The 19,019-nt window shown below is 44.2% G+C and overlaps 1 protein-coding gene across 2 annotated transcripts in view; it reads right to left on the bottom strand.

Annotated features, from left to right (window-relative positions):
- LOC109904768 (leucine-rich repeat and fibronectin type III domain-containing protein 1-like protein) overlaps positions 1 to 19,019 on the bottom strand; it is a 146,233-nt gene that overhangs the window by 29,788 nt on the left and 97,426 nt on the right. The window lies entirely within an intron of this gene.

Below are 19,019 nucleotides of genomic sequence, written 5' to 3'. Positions count from 1 at the left end.
TTGTAGTTCGTTCCAGTCATTGGCAGCAGAGAACTGGAAGGAGAGGCGGCCAAAGAAAGAATTGGTTTTGGGGGTGACTAGAGAGATATACCTGCTGGAGCGTGTGCTACAGGTGGGAGATGCTATGGTGACCAGCGAGCTGAGATAAGGGGGGACTTTACCTAGCAGGGTCTTGTAGATGACATGGAGCCAGTGGGTTTGGCGACGAGTATGAAGCGAGGGCCAGCCAACGAGAGCGTACAGGTCGCAATGGTGGGTAGTATATGGGGCTTTGGTGATAAAACGGATTGCACTGTGATAGACTGCATCCAATTTGTTGAGTAGGGTATTGGAGGCTATTTTGTAAATTACATCGCCAAAGTCGAGGATTGGTAGGATGGTCAGTTTTACAAGGGTATGTTTGGCAGCATGAGTGAAGGATGCTTTGTTGCGAAATAGGAAGCCAATTCTAGATTTAACTTTGGATTGGAGATGTTTGATATGGGTCTGGAAGGAGAGTTTACAATCTAACCAGACACCTAAGTATTTGTAGTTGTCCACGTATTCTAAGTCAGAGCCGTCCAGAGTAGTGATGTTGGACAGGCGGGTAGGTGCAGGTAGCGATCGGTTGAAGAGCATACATTTAGTTTTACTTGTATTTAAGAGCAATTGGAGGCCACGGAAGGAGAGTTGTATGGCATTGAAGCTTGCCTGGAGGGTTGTTAACACAGTGTCCAAAGAAGGGCCGGAAGTATACAGAATGGTGTCGTCTGCGTAGAGGTGGATCAGGGACTCACCAGCAGCAAGAGCGACGTCATTGATGTATACAGAGAAGAGAGTCGGTCCAAGAATTGAACCCTGTGGCACCCCCATAGAGACTGCCAGAGGTCCGGACAGCAGACCCTCCGATTTGACACACTGAACTCTATCAGAGAAGTAGTTGGTGAACCAGGCGAGGCAATCATTTGAGAAACCAAGGCTGTCGAGTCTGCCGATGAGGATATGGTGATTGACAGAGTCGAAAGCCTTGGCCAGATCAATGAATACGGCTGCACAGTAATGTTTCTTATCGATGGCGGTTAAGATATCGTTTAGGACCTTGAGCGTGGCTGAGGTGCACCCATGACCAGCTCTGAAACCAGATTGCATAGCAGAGAAGGTATGGTGAGATTCGAAATGGTCGGTAATCTGTTTGTTGACTTGGCTTTCGAAGACCTTAGAAAGGCACGGTAGGATAGATATAGGTCTGTAGCAGTTTGGGTCAAGAGTGTCCCCCCCTTTGAAGAGAGGGATGACCGCAGCTGCTTTCCAATCTTTGGGAATCTCAGACGACACGAAAGAGAGGTTGAACAGGCTAGTAATAGGGGTGGCAACAATTTCGGCAGATAATTTTAGAAAGAAAGGGTCCAGATTGTCTAGCCCGGCTGATTTGTAGGGGTCCAGATTTTGCAGCTCTTTCAGAACATCAGCTGAATGGATTTGGGAGAAGGAGAAATGGGGAAGGCTTGGGCGAGTTGCTGTTGGGGGTGCAGTGCTGTTGTCCGGGGTAGGAGTAGCCAGGTGGAAAGCATGGCCAGCCGTAGAAAAATGCTTATTGAAATTCTCAATTATGGTGGATTTATCAGTGGTGACAGTGTTTCCTATCTTCAGTGCAGTGGGCAGCTGGGAGGAGGTGTTCTTATTCTCCATGGACTTTACAGTGTCCCAGAACTTTTTTGAGTTAGTGTTGCAGGAAGCAAATTTCTGCTTGAAAAAGCTAGCCTTGGCTTTTCTAACTGCCTGTGTATAATGATTTCTAGCTTCCCTGAACAGCTGCATATCACGGGGGCTGTTCGATGCTAATGCAGAACGCCATAGGATGTTTTTGTGTTGGTTAAGGGCAGTCAGGTCTGGGGAGAACCATGGGCTATATCTGTTCCTGGTTCTAAATTTCTTGAATGGGGCATGTTTATTTAAGATGGTTAGGAAGGCATTTAAAAAAAATATCCAGGCATCCTCTACTGACGGGATGAAATCAATATCCTTCCAGGATACCCCGGCCAGGTCGATTAGAAAGGCCTGCTCGCAGAAGTGTTTCAGGGAGCGTTTTACAGTGATGAGTGGAGGTCGTTTGACCGCTGACCCATTACGGATGCAGGCAATGAGGCAGTGATCGCTGAGATCTTGGTTGAAGACAGCAGAGGTGTATTTAGAGGGGAAGTTGGTTAGGATGATATCTATGAGGGTGCCCGTGTTTAAGGTTTTGGGGAGGTACCTGGTAGGTTCATTGATAATTTGTGTGAGATTGAGGGCATCAAGTTTAGATTGTAGGATGGCTGGGGTGTTAAGCATGTTCCAGTTTAGGTCGCCTAGCAGCACGAACTCTGAAGATAGATGGGGGGCAATCAGTTCACATATGGTGTCCAGAGCACAGCTGGGGGCAGAGGGTGGTCTATAGCAGGCGGCAACGGTGAGAGACTTGTTTTTAGAGAGGTGGATTTTTAAAAGTAGAAGTTCAAATTGTTTGGGTACAGACCTGGATAGTAGGACAGAACTCTGCAGGCTATCTTTGCAGTAGATTGCAACACCGCCCCCTTTGGCAGTTCTATCTTGTCTGAAAATGTTGTAGTTTGGAATTAAAATGTCTGAGTTTTTGGTGGTCTTCCTAAGCCAGGATTCAGACACAGCTAGAACATCCGGGTTGGCAGAGTGTGCTAAAGCAGTGAATAGAACAAACTTAGGGAGGAGGCTTCTAATGTTAACATGCATGAAACCAAGGCTATTACGGTTACAGAAGTCGTCAAAAGAGAGTGCCTGGGGAATAGGAGTGGAGCTAGGCACTGCAGGGCCTAGATTCACCTCTACATCGCCAGAGGAACATAGGAGGAGTAGAATAAGGGTACGGCTAAAAGCTATGAGAATTGGTCGTCTAGAACGTCTGGAACATAGAGTAAAAGGAGGTTTCTGGGGGCGATAAAATAGCATCAAGGTATAATGTACAGACAAATGTATGGTAGGATGTGAATACAGTGGAGGTAAACCTAGGTATTGAGTGATGAAGAGAGAGATATTGTCTCTAGAAACATTGTTGAAACCAGGAGATGTCATTGCATGTGTGGGTGGTGGAACTAATAGGTTGGATAAGGTATAGTGAGCAGGACTAGAGGCTCTACAGTGAAATAAGCCAATAAACACTAACCAGAACAGAAATGGACAAGACATATTGACATTAAGGAGAGGCATGCTTAGTCGAGTGATCAAAAGGGTCCGGTGAGTGGAGAGGTTGGTTGGTGATTTAGACAGCTAGCCAGGGCATCGGTAGCAAGCTAGCATAGGATGGAGGTCTGTTGTTAGCCACCTCTTGCGTTCCGTCAGTAGATTAGTGGGGTTCCGTGTGGTAGAGGGGATTCATCCAAATCACACAACAACAACAAAAATAAAAACAATAGATATAGTTATAGAGGCCCAAGAAGAAAACATAATAATAATAATAAAAAATAAAAAAATAAAACAAATTGTCCGATTGTCTATTCAGATAGCAGCCGGTAAGACAGCTAACGGTTAGCAGGCCGCAGATGGGCGTTCAGGTAACGTCGCGACGGAGGAGCCAGCCGAATAACTCCTTCGGGTAGATAACGTCGGCAGTCCAGTTGTGAAGGCCCGGTGGGGCTCCGCGAAGGCAGTAAAACGGGTCCGGATAGGTGACTGCAGCCCAGGTGTGATTGATGGAACTCAGGAGTGATTGACGGAGCTTGCTAGCTCCGGAATAATTGATGTTTGCTCCGGAATCGACGAAGGCCGATAGTCACACGGATAGCAGCTAGCTAGCTGTGAGATCTGGGTATGAATGTCCAGAGAGCAGTCGAAATCCAGGGACATGGAGAGAAAAATTGGTCCGGTATGTTCCGTTCCGAGCCGCGCTGCGCTGTACAGAACTGGCGATAGATTTTCGAGCTAAAGGATAGCTGATGACCACAAACCGTGGTTAGCTGAATACTAACGATTTGCCAGTAAAGGAGCTAACTAGCTTCTGAACTAGCTTCTGGGTTAGCTTCTGGCTAGTTTCAGGCTAGCTTCTTGGAGTTTCTGGCTAGCTTCTTGGAGGATTACAGATCCTGATCCAGATTACAGGTAAATAATACTTTTTTATAAATATACATTGGTGAGGCGGGTTGCAGGAGAGTGTTTTGAAGATGAGTTGATGGAAAATAAAAATAAAATGTATGTGAAAAAGTTGTAAATATATATATATACAGGACACGACAAGACGAGGACAAAAGACGTCTGAACTGCTATGCCACCTTGGTGGTCAGTGAAGCTAGGGGGCACAATTTTTATGTTTGGAAAAATAACATTCCCAAAGTAAACAGCCTATTTCTCAGGACCAGATGCTAGAATATGCATATAATTGACAGCTTAGGAAAGAAAACACACTAAAGTTTCCAAAACTGTAAAAATATTGTCTGTGAGTATAACAGAACTGATATTGCAGGCGAAAGCCTGAGAAAAATCCAATCAGGAAGTGACTCTTATTTTGAAACCCCTGTCTTTCTATGCATCCCTATTGCCCATTGAAAGGGATATCAACCAGATTCCTTTTTCTATGGCTTCCCTAAGGTGTCAACAGCCTTTAGACATAGTTTCAGGCTTTTATTGTGAAGAATGAGCGTGAACGACCACATTGCGTAAGTGGACAGGTGGGGGCTCTCAGAGTGATTCGTGAGCAAAAGAGAGAGGCGGCCATTGATACTCCCGGTCCTAGTGAAAAGCCAACTGTCCCGGTTGATATATTATCGAATAGATATTTGAAAAACACCTTGAGGATTGATTATAAAACACGTTTGACATATTTCTGTGTACATTATGGATATAATTTGGAATTTTTGTCTGCGTTGTTGTGACCGTTCTTTCCTGTGGATTCCTGAGCATAACGCACCAAGCTAACGGAGGTATTTGGATAGAAAAAATATCTTTATGGAACAAAAGGAACATTTGTCTAACTGGGAGTCTCGTGAGTGAAAACATCCGAAGATCATCAAAGGTAAACGATTAATTTGATTGCTTTTCTGATTTTCGTGACCAAGTTACCTGATGCTAGGTGTACTTATTGTTTTGTTGTGCTATCGATAAACTTACACAAACACTTGTATTGCTTTCGCTGTAAAGCATAATTTCAAAATCTGAGACGACAGGGTGATTAACAAAAGGCTAAGCTATGTTTCGCTATATTTCACTTGTGATTTATATAAATATTTTCTAGTAATATTATTTGCCCTATGCTATTCAGCGGTGCTGATGACAAATATACCGGATCCGGGATTGGTGGTTCTAAGAGGTTGTTAACCTTTTGTGACGAGCAAACCCGTATCCGGGAGCGTAATCATAGCCTCAAATGCATTAGCATAACGCAACGGACATAAATACCCATATAAACTTTTCCTATTCATGAAAATCGCAAATGAAATACATATATTCAAACACAAGCTTAGCCTTTTGTTAACAACACTGTCATCTCAGATTTTCAAAATATGCGTTACAGCCAACGCTAGACACGCATTTGTGTAAGTTTATCATGGCATAATGCTATGCTCTGCAGGCAGCAGGCAACATTTTCACGAAAATAAGAAAAGCAACCAAATTAAATAATTTACCCTTGAAGAACTTCAGATGCTTTCACTCAGGAGACTCCCAGTTAGATAGCAAATGTTCCTTTTTTCCCAAAATATTATTTTTGTAGGCGAAATAGCTCCTGTTTGTTCATCATGCTTGGCTGAGAAATCGACCCTAAAATGCTACAACTAAAACGGCAAACTTTTTTCAAATTTTGCTCCATAATATCGACAGAAACACGGCAAACGTTGTTTAGGATCCATCCTCAAGGTGTTTTTAACAAATATATTCGATAATATATCCGTCGAGGCAGTTGGTTTCTGATAAGAAGCGATTGGAAAAATGGCTACCTATTTTAAGCAAGGTTTTCTGCGGGAGACACCATGTGACCACATGCCATATATGGTCCCTTACAGCCATTCTTCAAGGGAAATGCCTAAAAAGACGTCACAATGCTGTAAACACCTTGGGGAAAACGTGGATAACGTAAGCTCATTCGTAGCTCATTCACAGCCATATAAGGAGTCATTGGCATGAGGCGGTTTTAAAAAATGTGGCACTTCCTGGTTGGATTTTTATCTGGGTTTCGCCTGTAACATCAGTTCTGTGGCACTCACAGACAATATCCTTGCAGTTTTGGAAACGTCAGAGTGTCTTCTTTCCAAAGCTGTCAATTATATGCATAGTCGAGCATCTTTTCGTGACAAAATATCTTGTTTAAAACGGGAATGTTTTTCATCCCAAAATTTAAATGGTGCCCCCTAAATCCAACTTGTTAAATCCACTTAAATCAGTGTAGATGAAGAGTGAACAGTTTTATCGTGTGTATCAAGAATGGTCCACCACCCAAAGGAAATCCATCCAACTTAACACAACTGGGAAAATCATTGGAGTCAACTCTTTCGACACCTTGTAGAGTCCATGCCTCGGCGAATTGAGGTTGTTCTGAGGGCAACTCAGTTTGTTTTGTAGACTCAGTGTATAAAGGATATTTCATGCTGAAACACTCATATTAAACCCCAATGGTATTGAACAAGTTGATGGTTTATACACTGCTCAAAAAAATTAAGGGAACACTAAAATAACACATCCTAGATCTGAATGAATGAAATATTCTTTACATAGTTTAATGTGCTGACAACAAAATCACACACAAATTATCAATGGAAATCAAATTTATCAACCCATGGAGGTCTGGATTTGGAGTCACACTCAAAATTAAAGTTGAAAACCACACTACAGGCTGATCCAACTTTGATGTAATGTCCTTAAAACAAGTCAAAATGAGGCTCAGTAGTGTGTGTGTGGCCTCCATGTGCCTGTATGACCTCCCTACAACGCCTGGGCATGCTCCTGATGAGGTGGCGGATGGTCTCCTGAGGGATCTCCTCCCAGACCTGGACTAAAGCATCTGCCAACTCCTGGACAGTCTGTGGTGCAATGTGGCACTGGTGGATGGAGCGAGACATGATGTCCCAGATGTGCTCAATTGGATTCAGGTCTGGGGAACGGGCGGGCCAGTCCATAGCATCAATGCCTTCCTCTTGCAGGAACTGCTGACACACTCCAGCCACATGAGGTCTAGCATTGTCTTGCATTAGGAGGAACCCAGGGCCAACCGCACCAGCATATGGTCTCACAAGGGGTCTGAGGATCTCATCTCGGTACCTAATGGCAGTCAGGCTACCTCTGGCGAGCACATGGAGGGCTGTGCGGCCCCCCAAAGAAATGCCACCCCACACCATGACTGACCCACTGCCAAACCGGTCATGCTGGAGGATGTTGCAGGCAGAAGAACGTTCTCCACAGCGTCTCCAGACTCTGTCACATCTGTCACATGTGCTCAGTGTGAACCTGCTTTCATCTGTGAAGAGCACAGGGCGCCAGTGGCGAATTTGCCAATCTTGGTGTTCTCTGGCAAATGCCAAACGTCTTGCACGGTGTTGGGCTGTAAGCACAACCCCCACCTGTGGACGTCGGGCCCTCATAACACACTCATGGAGTCTGTTTCTGACCGTTTGAGCAGACACATGCACATTTGGGGCCTGCTGGAGGTCATTTTGCAGGGCTCTGGCAGTGCTCCTCCTCCTCCTCCTTGCACAAAGGCGGAGGTAGCGGTCCTGCTGCTGGGTTGTTGCCCTCCTAAGGCCTCCTCCACTTCTCCTGATGTACTGGCCTGTCTCCTGGTAGCTCCTCCATGCTCTGGACACTACGCTGACAGACACAGCAAACCTTCTTGCCACAGCTCGCATTGATGTTCCATCCTGGATGAGCTGCACTACCTGAGCCACATGTGTGGGTTGTAGACTCCATCTCATGCTACCACTAGAGTGAAAGCACCGCCAGCATTCAAACGTGACCAAAACGTCATTCAGGAAGCATGAGAAGTGGTCTGTGGTCACCACCTGCAGAACCACTCCTTTATTGGGGGTGTCTTGCTAATTGCCTATAATTTCCACCTGTTGTCTATTCCATTTGCACAACAGCATGTGAAATTTATTTTCAATTAGTGTTGACTCCTAATTGGACAGTTTGATTTCATAGAAGTGTGATTGACTTGGAGTTACATTGTGTTGTTTAAGTGTTCCCTTTATTTTTTTGAGGAGTGTATTTAGGATGTTTTACAGCTTTGTCATTCTATTTAATTATTTAATTAGTACATATGATAAGGCCACACAGAGGGTAAGAGATAATTGCAGATACCTGTGCTAATCTGAGGTACCCAAAATGGTCATTATGTCATCTTACACAATTCAAAATAAAACTTGAAAATTACCAAAATTCTGGTAGTTTACTGGTAAACGTAGAAAGTTTCCAGTAATATACCCTCCCTCTGCAACCCAATACCAATCACACATCTCTACACACACAAACACTCACGCAACCAGGCAGCATTACAACAATGTTCAGGGAACACAGTGCTCTATTGGGCCTGTCGTGTTTGACTTCCAATGCAGTGATGGGGGAATTCACCTCCACAGCACCATAAATTAACACAGCAGCGAGTTCCTGGCCTGCAAGACATAACCAGGCAGAGCAGACGCTATAACACAGGCCATTCTGTAGCAGACCTCCCCCACAGCCATAACACATACAACGGGAGGTGCTAGGTGGTGGCGGATGGTAGCCAGGCGACAAGTCTGACAGCACACGAGAGAGTGCCAACTAGTTGACAGAAACTTCAACCCTGTCTCCCTTTAAGACAATGGCAAGATCGCTGGCGGAGTGCCTCCGCCACTCTGATTACGCAAGCAGGCAAATGCACCCCACCTCCTCTCTCCTTTCCTCGCTCCATCCATCCCCCAGCCTTCACTCCCATCACAGGACACCCTCCATTCCCGAATCAGATTGGCAACTGTTGGCGATGGTTAATAGGATTGTGTTGCTGAGGTGAAGCAGCAACATGGCAATCCACTCCCAGGGCCAAAACAATTAATGGCATTAGAGCTCGTAATTAGCCCATGATCCCTCTGTCATACACTTTAACAGCACTGGCCTTTCCCTAAGTAAGCTGTAGATATGCCCGCTCCCTCCCTCTACCTCCCTTCATCTCTCTCCATTTCCCTCACTCCATCTCCCGCCCCTCTCCCTGTCCTCTACCCTGACTGTCAAAGCAACATGATGTATTCAGGGGGCGAACTGCAGGGCTGTGGCACAAACTAATGCAAATACATACAGGCAAGCAGGCACACACGTACCAGTATGCACCCATGCACATACACACTAACTACACCCAGACAAAGCCACCATGACAGTGGCTGCGAGCTGCTCTGTCTCTTGTGACATTAAAGGCTGTCAAAGTTTACACGTTAACTAGGGCTGGGAATTGTCAGGGACCTCACAATATATGACGATACTTAGGTGCCGATACAATATGTATTGCGATTCTCACGATTCTATATGTACTGAGATTCAATACTACGATTTTATTTCTATTCGATGTTCCAAACATATCGCTCTCCATATGTCTGCTTCAGAGGGACAAGAGGGAGAGAGAGCCATGAGAAAACGAGTTTGATCAGTCCTGGAAACGATACGATATATCGTCAAAAATAACATCCCAATATGTAACTGTATAGATCCCCCCCCCCATCACTAATGTTAACTGCAAAGTGCCTCCCGCCCGTTAGAAACCAAACTCCAGGCTCTCTCAAACAAGTCTTCTGCTAAACGTGAGCCTCCTTTTCCAAGACGTCGGCCAGAAGAACCCTCTACACTCTTCTTAGCTGTGTAGACCTCCACTGCGGTGACGCAGGTCTTGCTGCTGTTGTTGTTGTTGATGCGATAGTGGTGGTGAGGGCCGGAGACCTGATGTGCTCATGGAAACCAGGCTCTGCCTCCAGGACAAAAGGCAGCCGGGGTTGTAGTCCACACACACCTGGCATGAAATAACAGAGTTGCACGTCTATCTCCACTGGGCTATGATTACTGCTACCAATTATGACACTATATAATGGTGGTAAGATAATAGCACATTGGTAAAAATCAAGGCTCGTATCTAGAACTACACAACATTGCATTTGAGCTGTATTTCATCTCATGCATCATCATTCTGTAGCAGTGTGAGCATATTCTGTTCTGTTCAGGTTGGCAGGCAGTCTTTGCCGGAACACTCACCAATCATCAGTTATGGAAGTCAACAGGAAGGGGATTGGATTAATACTCTGGGAATGTGGCCATGACAGCTGGGTGAACACCCTGGCTCACTAAAGAAGCGCCATGGGATCTTTATGACCCCAGAATATATCAGGACATTGGTTTTGAAGGCACACCCGTCCCAGCTATGAGGCCCTTACAGCACTGTGTCTGTACAACTGCAATGAGGCTTTGGATCTTCCATAGGAATCTCCCATACTGGCCCACTGAGACACATTCCCAAAGATGTCTCCCATCCAAGCACTGGCCAAACCTCACCCTACTTAACTTTTGACTTTGTCTGACAGTCACGTGCTGTTTGTGATGAATGCTAGGGTTTAAGTGCTTTTGTTATGGTGTGAGGTTTGTCCCATTTTCTGAGTGCACATCTTCTAAATCCGTGGGGTATGGCCTAGCCAGGCACACACGTACTGACAGAAAATAAGTTAGGATGTGAAACCGGGGCAGCTGGAAATATCACCTCTTAAGAGGCAGCAGCGAGAGTCTACTGTCAGCATTATTTTCATCATGGTGCAGAGGTTTTTGCTCAGCAGTTTTGGCATTGAACTTACGGACGAGCGCCCCTGAGCCAGGAAGAGGACGGCTGCTACATGTTGACATCCTGTACTACCTTCAAAGTCTACTGCTGCGCTGTGGTTCGTATAGACGGTAATGCTAATGTGTGGCTAGCCTTGGTGTCAATTGGAGCGAGAAGCTCAGCTCAAAAAGCCACAGCTGAGACGGAAGCGAGGGAGCTGCCATCTCACACCCCTCTCTGTCTCCCTACCTCTCTCCCTCGCTCTGCCTTGGAAGACATTACACATCCCTTTCCATTCCCGTCCTAAATTGAAGAGAAAAAGTCTCAGGCGTTTTCTTGTAGGATCACTTCTTTTCAACTATATCAAACATAATTTATGCAGAACAACTGGAGAAAGTATGACAAGAACAGAATAATCGGGTAGTTATACTTTACTGTTTGCTTACGAGTTTGAGGTTTAGGCACACAGGCGATTAGAGTGGCCAAGTTTTATTTCTGGACCAGTTTGAGATGTGTGCTCTGGAAGGTTTGGGTTAGAAGCAGGGCTGGTTAAGCTGGTCCTGGACCTGCTCCATTGCAGTCTGCTGAGCTCTCTAGTCTTACTGATAATAGACTGAGGTGACTCAGAGCCCAGTCAATTTGTGTCTGCCTCCCCACACTGCTCAACGCCAGGGAGAGCATTACATCTCCACCCACACACTCAGCCGAACCAACACTCTAGCTTATGAAAACAAACACTAGACTATACACACACACACACACACACACACCATAGGAATCTCACCTTTCTTTGAAGAGGTGTGTGCTTAGACTCAAAGTAAAGCTCAAGAGGCTCTCTTAGATGGAAAAATGTAGGATATCGGCCAACCTTCGGCAGCCTTCAGACTATAAGCGTCATTATTTCCCCAGCCGTTCTATGAGATTGTGTGGGGGAGGATAGGATAGCACCATGATTTGGATACCTCTCTGCCGGAATGCCCACTACAGGGGGTCAAAGTGTAAACAAGAACAAACAGCATTCCAACAGAGGCACCTTCTGCTTTGTGCTCCTTAATGAAATGGACTCATGCTCCATGCCTACCCATGGTAGCGGATTGATGTGTACAAATGACAATGAAACAACATGAATGCGACCCACATAGGGAAGTTATCATCATCAAGAAAAATGAACAAACCTCTCCTCTATTGAGAAAACCTCATAGCAGGGGTTGATTCCTGTCAAGGTATTTTCCTAAGAGAGTTTTGTATGAAGCATTCAGCCCGACAAATTGTGTTGTAAAAGGTTCTCTAAAATTCCAATTGTATTGTTTGAAGGCTTGAAATCGAACAAAGGACGTCAATGCTAGCATGACGTGAAAATCAGCCACGAGACTGAATGCCAGCATGATGTGAACATCAGCCACGAGACTGAATACCAGCATGATGTGAACATCAGCCACGAGACTGAATGCCAGCATGATGTGAACATCAGCCACGAGACTGAATGCCAGCATGTTGGAGATACAACATGTACTGTATGTATGTACTTGTACTTCAGCCCAGTGGGTTCTATGACTGGTGAATGGATTAAAACATCTCTAAGCGGATGAGCAGAAGATTATCAGCCCACTGACATGTTAGCTGACATTATCACTCCATAGCTGTAGCTACATGATCTAATTAGTCTCTTTCTCATATTCTCAATAAACAAAAGTTAGCACCCTTTGCACATTGGTGGTATTTTGTCATAACAGTTACATTTTTACAGTAGCAATGCTCTGTGGATTCTCTTTCCAGTGGTTACACTTTGCACAAAAATGATTCCAGAATGTATTGTACATAACATGTTTACACTGCAGGATGTTATGCAAAGTGAACCACATTCATCATACCAATGTTCAGTTTATCCCAGGTTCATTTTCTCACATAATTCTAGCTAGTTAGGCTTCTTCACACATTAATTATGCATTCATGACCACACACTGATTCTCCACACAATTTCCCCATGCAGTCCTCAGAGCATGTGTCCAAGGTATACAGTATGTGGCCTTCCTGGCAAATGTTTTGGTGAGTGCTTCTCTACAGAGCCCCTGGACAGTACTAGAGAGACTCTACGCTCCCTTGATTCTGGATCATGGAGATGATAGAAATACGATAGTGATGGAGACACTTGAGATTGGCAAATCTTTTCCTAGTACACTAGGACCTCATCTGGGATAAGTGAAGAGTCGATGCCAGAGGGGTTTCTCCCCGGCAGGCAAGGCAGCGGCAGGGATCTCCCTAACGCATTATCCGCCAGAAGTGGCCCTCCATATTTGCCGTAGATTCTCAGAGAATCACTTCTATTTATCATCCGCCACCCAGGGAGAAGCTTGGCAGCTATAAAGCACAGAGTGGCTTGCAGGTGGGAAAACTCCCCGGCGGTACAGTTGCTACTGTGTGTAAAGTACGCTGCGCTACATCCGGAGGATGTGCGGAAGTGTTAGCGGTAGTATAAAAAAACTATGTCCAGCGGGGTGTGTTTCTCGAGACATGACAGTGTGTAGGTAGAGGAACATATGGATGCGGAACAAACAACAGCATGACGCGGAGGCTTTGACCTTGGCGAGGCAGGCTGGCGCTGCTGCAGGAGGCCCACGTTGCTGACAGGTGCCACACAGCCTGGTACAGCGCCTTGCTTCGTCTTCCCCCGCACTCACACACACGTCCAGAACACAATACTGTATGTCCCAATCAGGTATGCTGCACTACATGGGCTGCATTCCAAACTTGGATTCTGTACTAAACATACTCCTTAGACAACGGTCTATCTTTGATTGATGGGATAACAGAAAAGAGTGGGACCTTTAATAGCTCATTTGTTATGCAAAGGCCCATCCCCGAATTTCAACTTGATGTATGTGAGCGCATTCTACGGCCAGTCACGTCGACTTCAAACGTACTGAATCGGATTCATTTGACAATCACAGTGATACAGTGCTTTCAGAATGTATTCACACCCCTGGAGTTTTTCCACATTTGTTGCCTTGCAAAGTAGGATTACAATGGATTTAATTGTCAACAATTTAGAAAAAATAATCAAAGTGTTAGTCAATACATGTTAGAATCCCCTTTGGCAGTGATTACAGCTGTGAGTCTTTCTGGATAAGTCTCTAAGAGCTTTCCACACCTGAATTGTGCAACATTTGCCCATTATTATTTTCAAAATTCTGTCAAATTGGTTGTTGATCATTGCTAGACAACCATTTCATGCCTTGCCATAGTTTTTCAAGCAGATTTAAGTAAAAACTATATCTCAGCCACTCAGGAACATTCACTGTCTTCTTGGTAAGCAACTCTAGTGTAGATTTGGCCTCATGTTTTTGGTTATTGTCCTGCTAAAAGGTGAATTAATCTTCCAGTGCATGAAAAGCAGACTGAAACAGATTTTCCTAAATTTGTTTGCCTGTGCTTAGCTCCATAATGTTTATTTTTCATCCCCAAAAACTCCCCAGTTCTTAACGATTAGAAGTATACCCATAACATGATGCAGCCACTACTATGCTTGAAAATATGGAGAGTGGTACTCAGTAATGTGTTGAATTGGATTTGCCCAAACATAACACTTTGTATTCAGGACATCCTCAGTTTTCTCCTATCACAGCCACTAAACTCTAACTGTTTTAAAGTCACCATTGACGTCATGGTGAAATCCATGAGAGGTTTCCTTCCTCTCCGGCAACTGAGTTGGAAAGGACGTCTGTATCTTTGTAGGTACTGGGTGTATTGATACAAAGTGTAATTAATAACTTCACCATGCTCAAAGGGATATTCAATGTCTCCTTTTTTAAACCCATCTACCAATAGGTGCCCTTCTTTGAGAGGAATTGGAAAATCTCCCTTGTCTTTGTGGTTGAATCTGTGTAGTCATTCAAAAATCATGTGAAACACTATTATTGCACACAGAGTGAGTCCATGCAACTTATTATGTGACTTGTTAAGCACATTTGTACTCCTGAACTTATCCCATAACAAAGGGGTTGAATAATTATTGAATTATTGACTCCAGACATTTCAGCTTTACAATTTTAATAAATTTGTAAAAAAATGTAAAACAAAACATAATTCCACTTTGACATTATGGGTTATTGTGTGTAGGCCAGTGACAAAACATCTCAATGTAATTATTTGTTTTAATCCAGGCTGTAATAAAACAAAATGCAAGGGGTGTGAATACTTTTTAAGGGCACTGTATGTCTTATACAGTGTTGTCAGACATACGGTCGGCTAAAGATAGCTAGCTGATGAACATACGGCACAGAGCAGTACAGTGCAGTGTCAAGGGTAGAGGTCTATCCTGCAGCAAACCTTTTCTGGCTAGACAGGTGTTGCGTGTGTGTTGTGCAAGCCCTCAGGCAGCTGGGTAATTACCCAGCCCTGTGATGCCTTGAATCCATTTTGGGACGCCTAACAGTTTTTTGCTGACTCACTAAAAAGTGTTCAACGGCTAACAAGAGGATTTTTTTTAGTTGAAAATGCCACGTTCAGAACCTCCAGACCTTCCGGTGTCTGCAATTTCAATTCCATCCCCAGTCCATTAAGCTGAGCAAAGATGACTTCCAATATAACGCCCCAAAAATGCGGCGAGAAAATGGTAATAAAATACATTTTTTAGACCCATTCAAAATGGCTTGCCCAGCAAAAGGCTGATTTGATTAGCCTTCCAGAGTAATATTGTAAGTACTGCCTTCTCTGGGGACAGGGAGGTTGTGCCAGAGAGAGACCCAGATGACCCAGAGTGCCATCCAACGTGTGAAACTCTCAGCTTCTCTTTAAAATTGCTGCAGGGCAGCTCCCATCATGTCATCACATTCAGGCAGACTTAGTCGTGCCGTGGCCAAGTGGTGTGTCATTGTCCTTTGGCTTTTGTCCTCTTTCCCCCGAACCATCTCATTAAATGAATTAGCCAGCTTCATTCATCCAAATTACCGGGTACTATAAAAAGTACATGAGCGACAGACAACCTTGGGTGAATATGCTACTACCCTATAGCTAGTTATTTATTTAATTCCAAGCGTATACTTATCTCTCCTCTACTTTATCGGATATTTGAAACTGAGCTTTCATAAAGTTTCCTTATGATAGGGACGTCATTCTTTGCAAGGTTTCATTGTGATAGGGCCGTCATTCTTTGCAAGGTTTCATTGTGATAGGGGCGCCATTCTTTGCAGGGCCTTGAAGAGGCCTCTACAGTATAGAGCCCCTTTATGAAACATTCTACTTCGTCTACATAAAGATGATCATTCGCCAGTGAAATAATGCGTCTGATGAGAACCAGTATTCCTATTTTAAGACCATCCATTATATTTCACAAGCACGGCAGTCCATTTCCTAACATGTAGTGTATAAGCTCATATACCGCCCATTCTCACCTTCTGGTCTGTAGGTATCCACCGTAACCTTTTTATATTGCCAATTGACTCGGATACTTTTATACAAGCGACATGCCCTTGACGAGTCCTGACAGTCACTTTGACTTGTCAATTGTGTATTCAGTATGAGGATGTCTGGCCTGTATGCGATGAGCATCGGAGGCAGCCAGCCCAGCATCGGACCATAAACTACACGCCTGTCAATGAGACACACTGGCTTGTTTGTCCCCCCCTGTCTGTAAGCACTCAAAGTCACGACAGGCTCGTTAAGCATGTCATGTTGACACCTTCATAAGGAGATGGCTCAATTTTTATCGAACGGAGAAAGAGGAGCGGCCTATAATGTCCGCCTTCCTGCAGAATTATAGCTAGTAACTGGTTGGTTCGATGGAGAGAGAGAGAGAGAGAGCAGGGATAATCCGTCCTCTGTCCGATGACTGGCCCTACACACCCTGTCCGCCTCCTGCCATTCCTATTCATTTTGGGGGTTTGGGGGCAGAGACTTATCTACAATTTCAGGACTTAATTGAATGTTGGAAATTAAACATGTGTCTGCCCAAGGCATGTTGACAGCTCCAGAAAGCACAGACACATTCAGTAGGCTCCGAGAGATTATGACAATGAAAGAAGGGGGAAGAAGAAATTGAGACAAATCCTATCTAGTTGTCTGTTTTAAATCAGCGAGACGTTGCCGGAAATAATGAACATTTGGGTAAGTCACACAAACATTTCACTCAACTAAAATGAGTGCTTTTATTTCAATTACAAAATGACGGCATCATTTATAGTATGTTATTGATCGCCTCAAACAATATTTAAAAAAAAGTAGCCATGGAAATTAAAACTTGTTAAAAAAGTTATATGAATGAAACTCAGACGCATATTCTTTGTAACATGTATGGTAAGTAGTTTCTAACTTCTTACTGTCTTTCATAATTAACTTTTTATAAGAACAGTGCATTCAGAAAGTATTCAGACCCCTTCACTTTTTCCACATTTTGTTACGTTACAGCCTTATTCTAAAATGGATTAAATGTACGTTTTTCCCCCTCATCAATCTACACACAATGCCCCATAATAAAAATGCAAAAACAGGTTTTTAGAAATGTGCGCAAATGTATTCAAAATAAAAAACTGAAATATAACATTTACATAAGTATTTAGACCCTTTACTCAATACTTTGTCGAAGCACCTTCGGCAGCAATTACAGCCTCAAGTCTTCTTGGGTATGATGCTACAAGCTTGGCACACTTGTATTTTGGAAGTTTCTCACATTCTTCTCTGCAGATCCTCTCAAGCTCTGTCAGGTTGGATGCGGAGCGTCGCTGCATAGCTATTTTCAGTTCTCTCCAGAGATGTTCGATCGGGTTCAAGTCTGCACTCTGGCTGGGCCACTCAAGAACATTCAGAGATTTGTCCCAAAGCTAGATTTCATCAAGGAGCACTCTGTCCTTTGCTCCGTTCATCTTTACCTTGATTCTGACTAATCTCCCAGTCCCTGCCGCTGAAAAACATCCCTACAGCATGATGCTGCCACCACCATGCTTCACCGTAAGGATGGTGCTAGGTTTCCTCCAGACGTGACGCTTGGCATTCAGGCCAAAGAGTTCAATCTTGGCTTCATCAGACCAGAGAATCTTGTTTGAGTCCTTTAGGTGCCTTTTGGCAAACTCCATGTGTGGTGTCATTTGCCTTTTTCTGAGGAGTGGCTTCCCTCTTGTAATGTTTGTCGTAGGTGGAAGAAGGTGAAGAGGACCAAGGTGCAGCGTGGTACGTGTTCATGGTAAATTTAATCAAGAAACTGAACACTAGAACAGAAAAACAAAAAAAGCGGAACAAACAAAACAGTTCTGTCTGGTGCAAGACACACAAAGACAGAAAACAACTACCCACAAACACCAGGTGGGAACAGGGTACCTAAGTATGGTTCTCAATCAGAGACAACGATTGACAGCTGCCTCTGATTGGGAACCATACCAGGTCAAACACATAGAAATACAAACATAGAACAAAACAGAATACCCACCCACATCACACCCCGACCAAACTAAAAAAAAAGAAACATACAAAGCAATCTACGGTCAGGGCGTGACACCTCTGGCCACTCTACCGTAAAGGCTTGATGGGTGGAGTGCTGCAGAGACGGTTGTCCTTCTGGAACTCTGGAGCTCTGTCAGAGTGACCATCGGGTTCTGGGTCACCTCCCTGTTCCTTCTCTCGCGATTGCTCAGTTTGGCCGTGCAGCCAGCTCTAGGAAGAGTCTTGGTGGTTCCGTAGTTTTTCCATTTAAGAATGATGGAGACCAATGTGTTTTTGGGGACCTTTAATGCTGCAGACATTTTTGGTACCCTTCCCCAGATCTGTGCCTTGACATAATCCTGTCTCAGAGCTCTACGGACAATGCCTCCAACCTCATGGCTTGGGGACTTATATAGACAGGTGTGTGCCTTTCCAAATCATGTCCAGTCAATTGAATTTACCACAATCAAGTTGTAGAAACATCCCAAGGACCATCAATGGAAACAGGATGCACCAGAGCTCAATTTCGAGTCTCATAGCAAAGGGTCTGAATACTTACGTAAATAAGGTAAAATCTAAAAACCAGTCTTTGCTTTGTCTTTATGGGTATTGTGTGTAGATTGATGAGAGACAAATATATAAACCATGTTAGAATAAAGCTGTAACGTAACAAAATGTGTAAAAAGTCAAGGAGTCTGAATACTTTCTGAATGCACTGTAGATAGCTGAACTACAAATCACAGAAACAAAATGTGGCAGTAAATCCCGACTTTAATATGTCTGGGACAGGGCCCATAGAGAACACTTTAGTGAGATAGAACAAGGGAATCAGTCTAGCCTGGACACGCTCCTCTGGACAGATGATGTC

This window comes from Oncorhynchus kisutch, linkage group LG15, assembly GCF_002021735.2.
Source record: "Oncorhynchus kisutch isolate 150728-3 linkage group LG15, Okis_V2, whole genome shotgun sequence".
In the NCBI taxonomy this organism is placed as follows: Eukaryota; Metazoa; Chordata; class Actinopteri; order Salmoniformes; family Salmonidae; genus Oncorhynchus; species Oncorhynchus kisutch.
The sequence above is the reverse complement of the archived record's forward strand: the minus strand, read 5'-3'. Positions and strand labels throughout refer to the sequence as shown.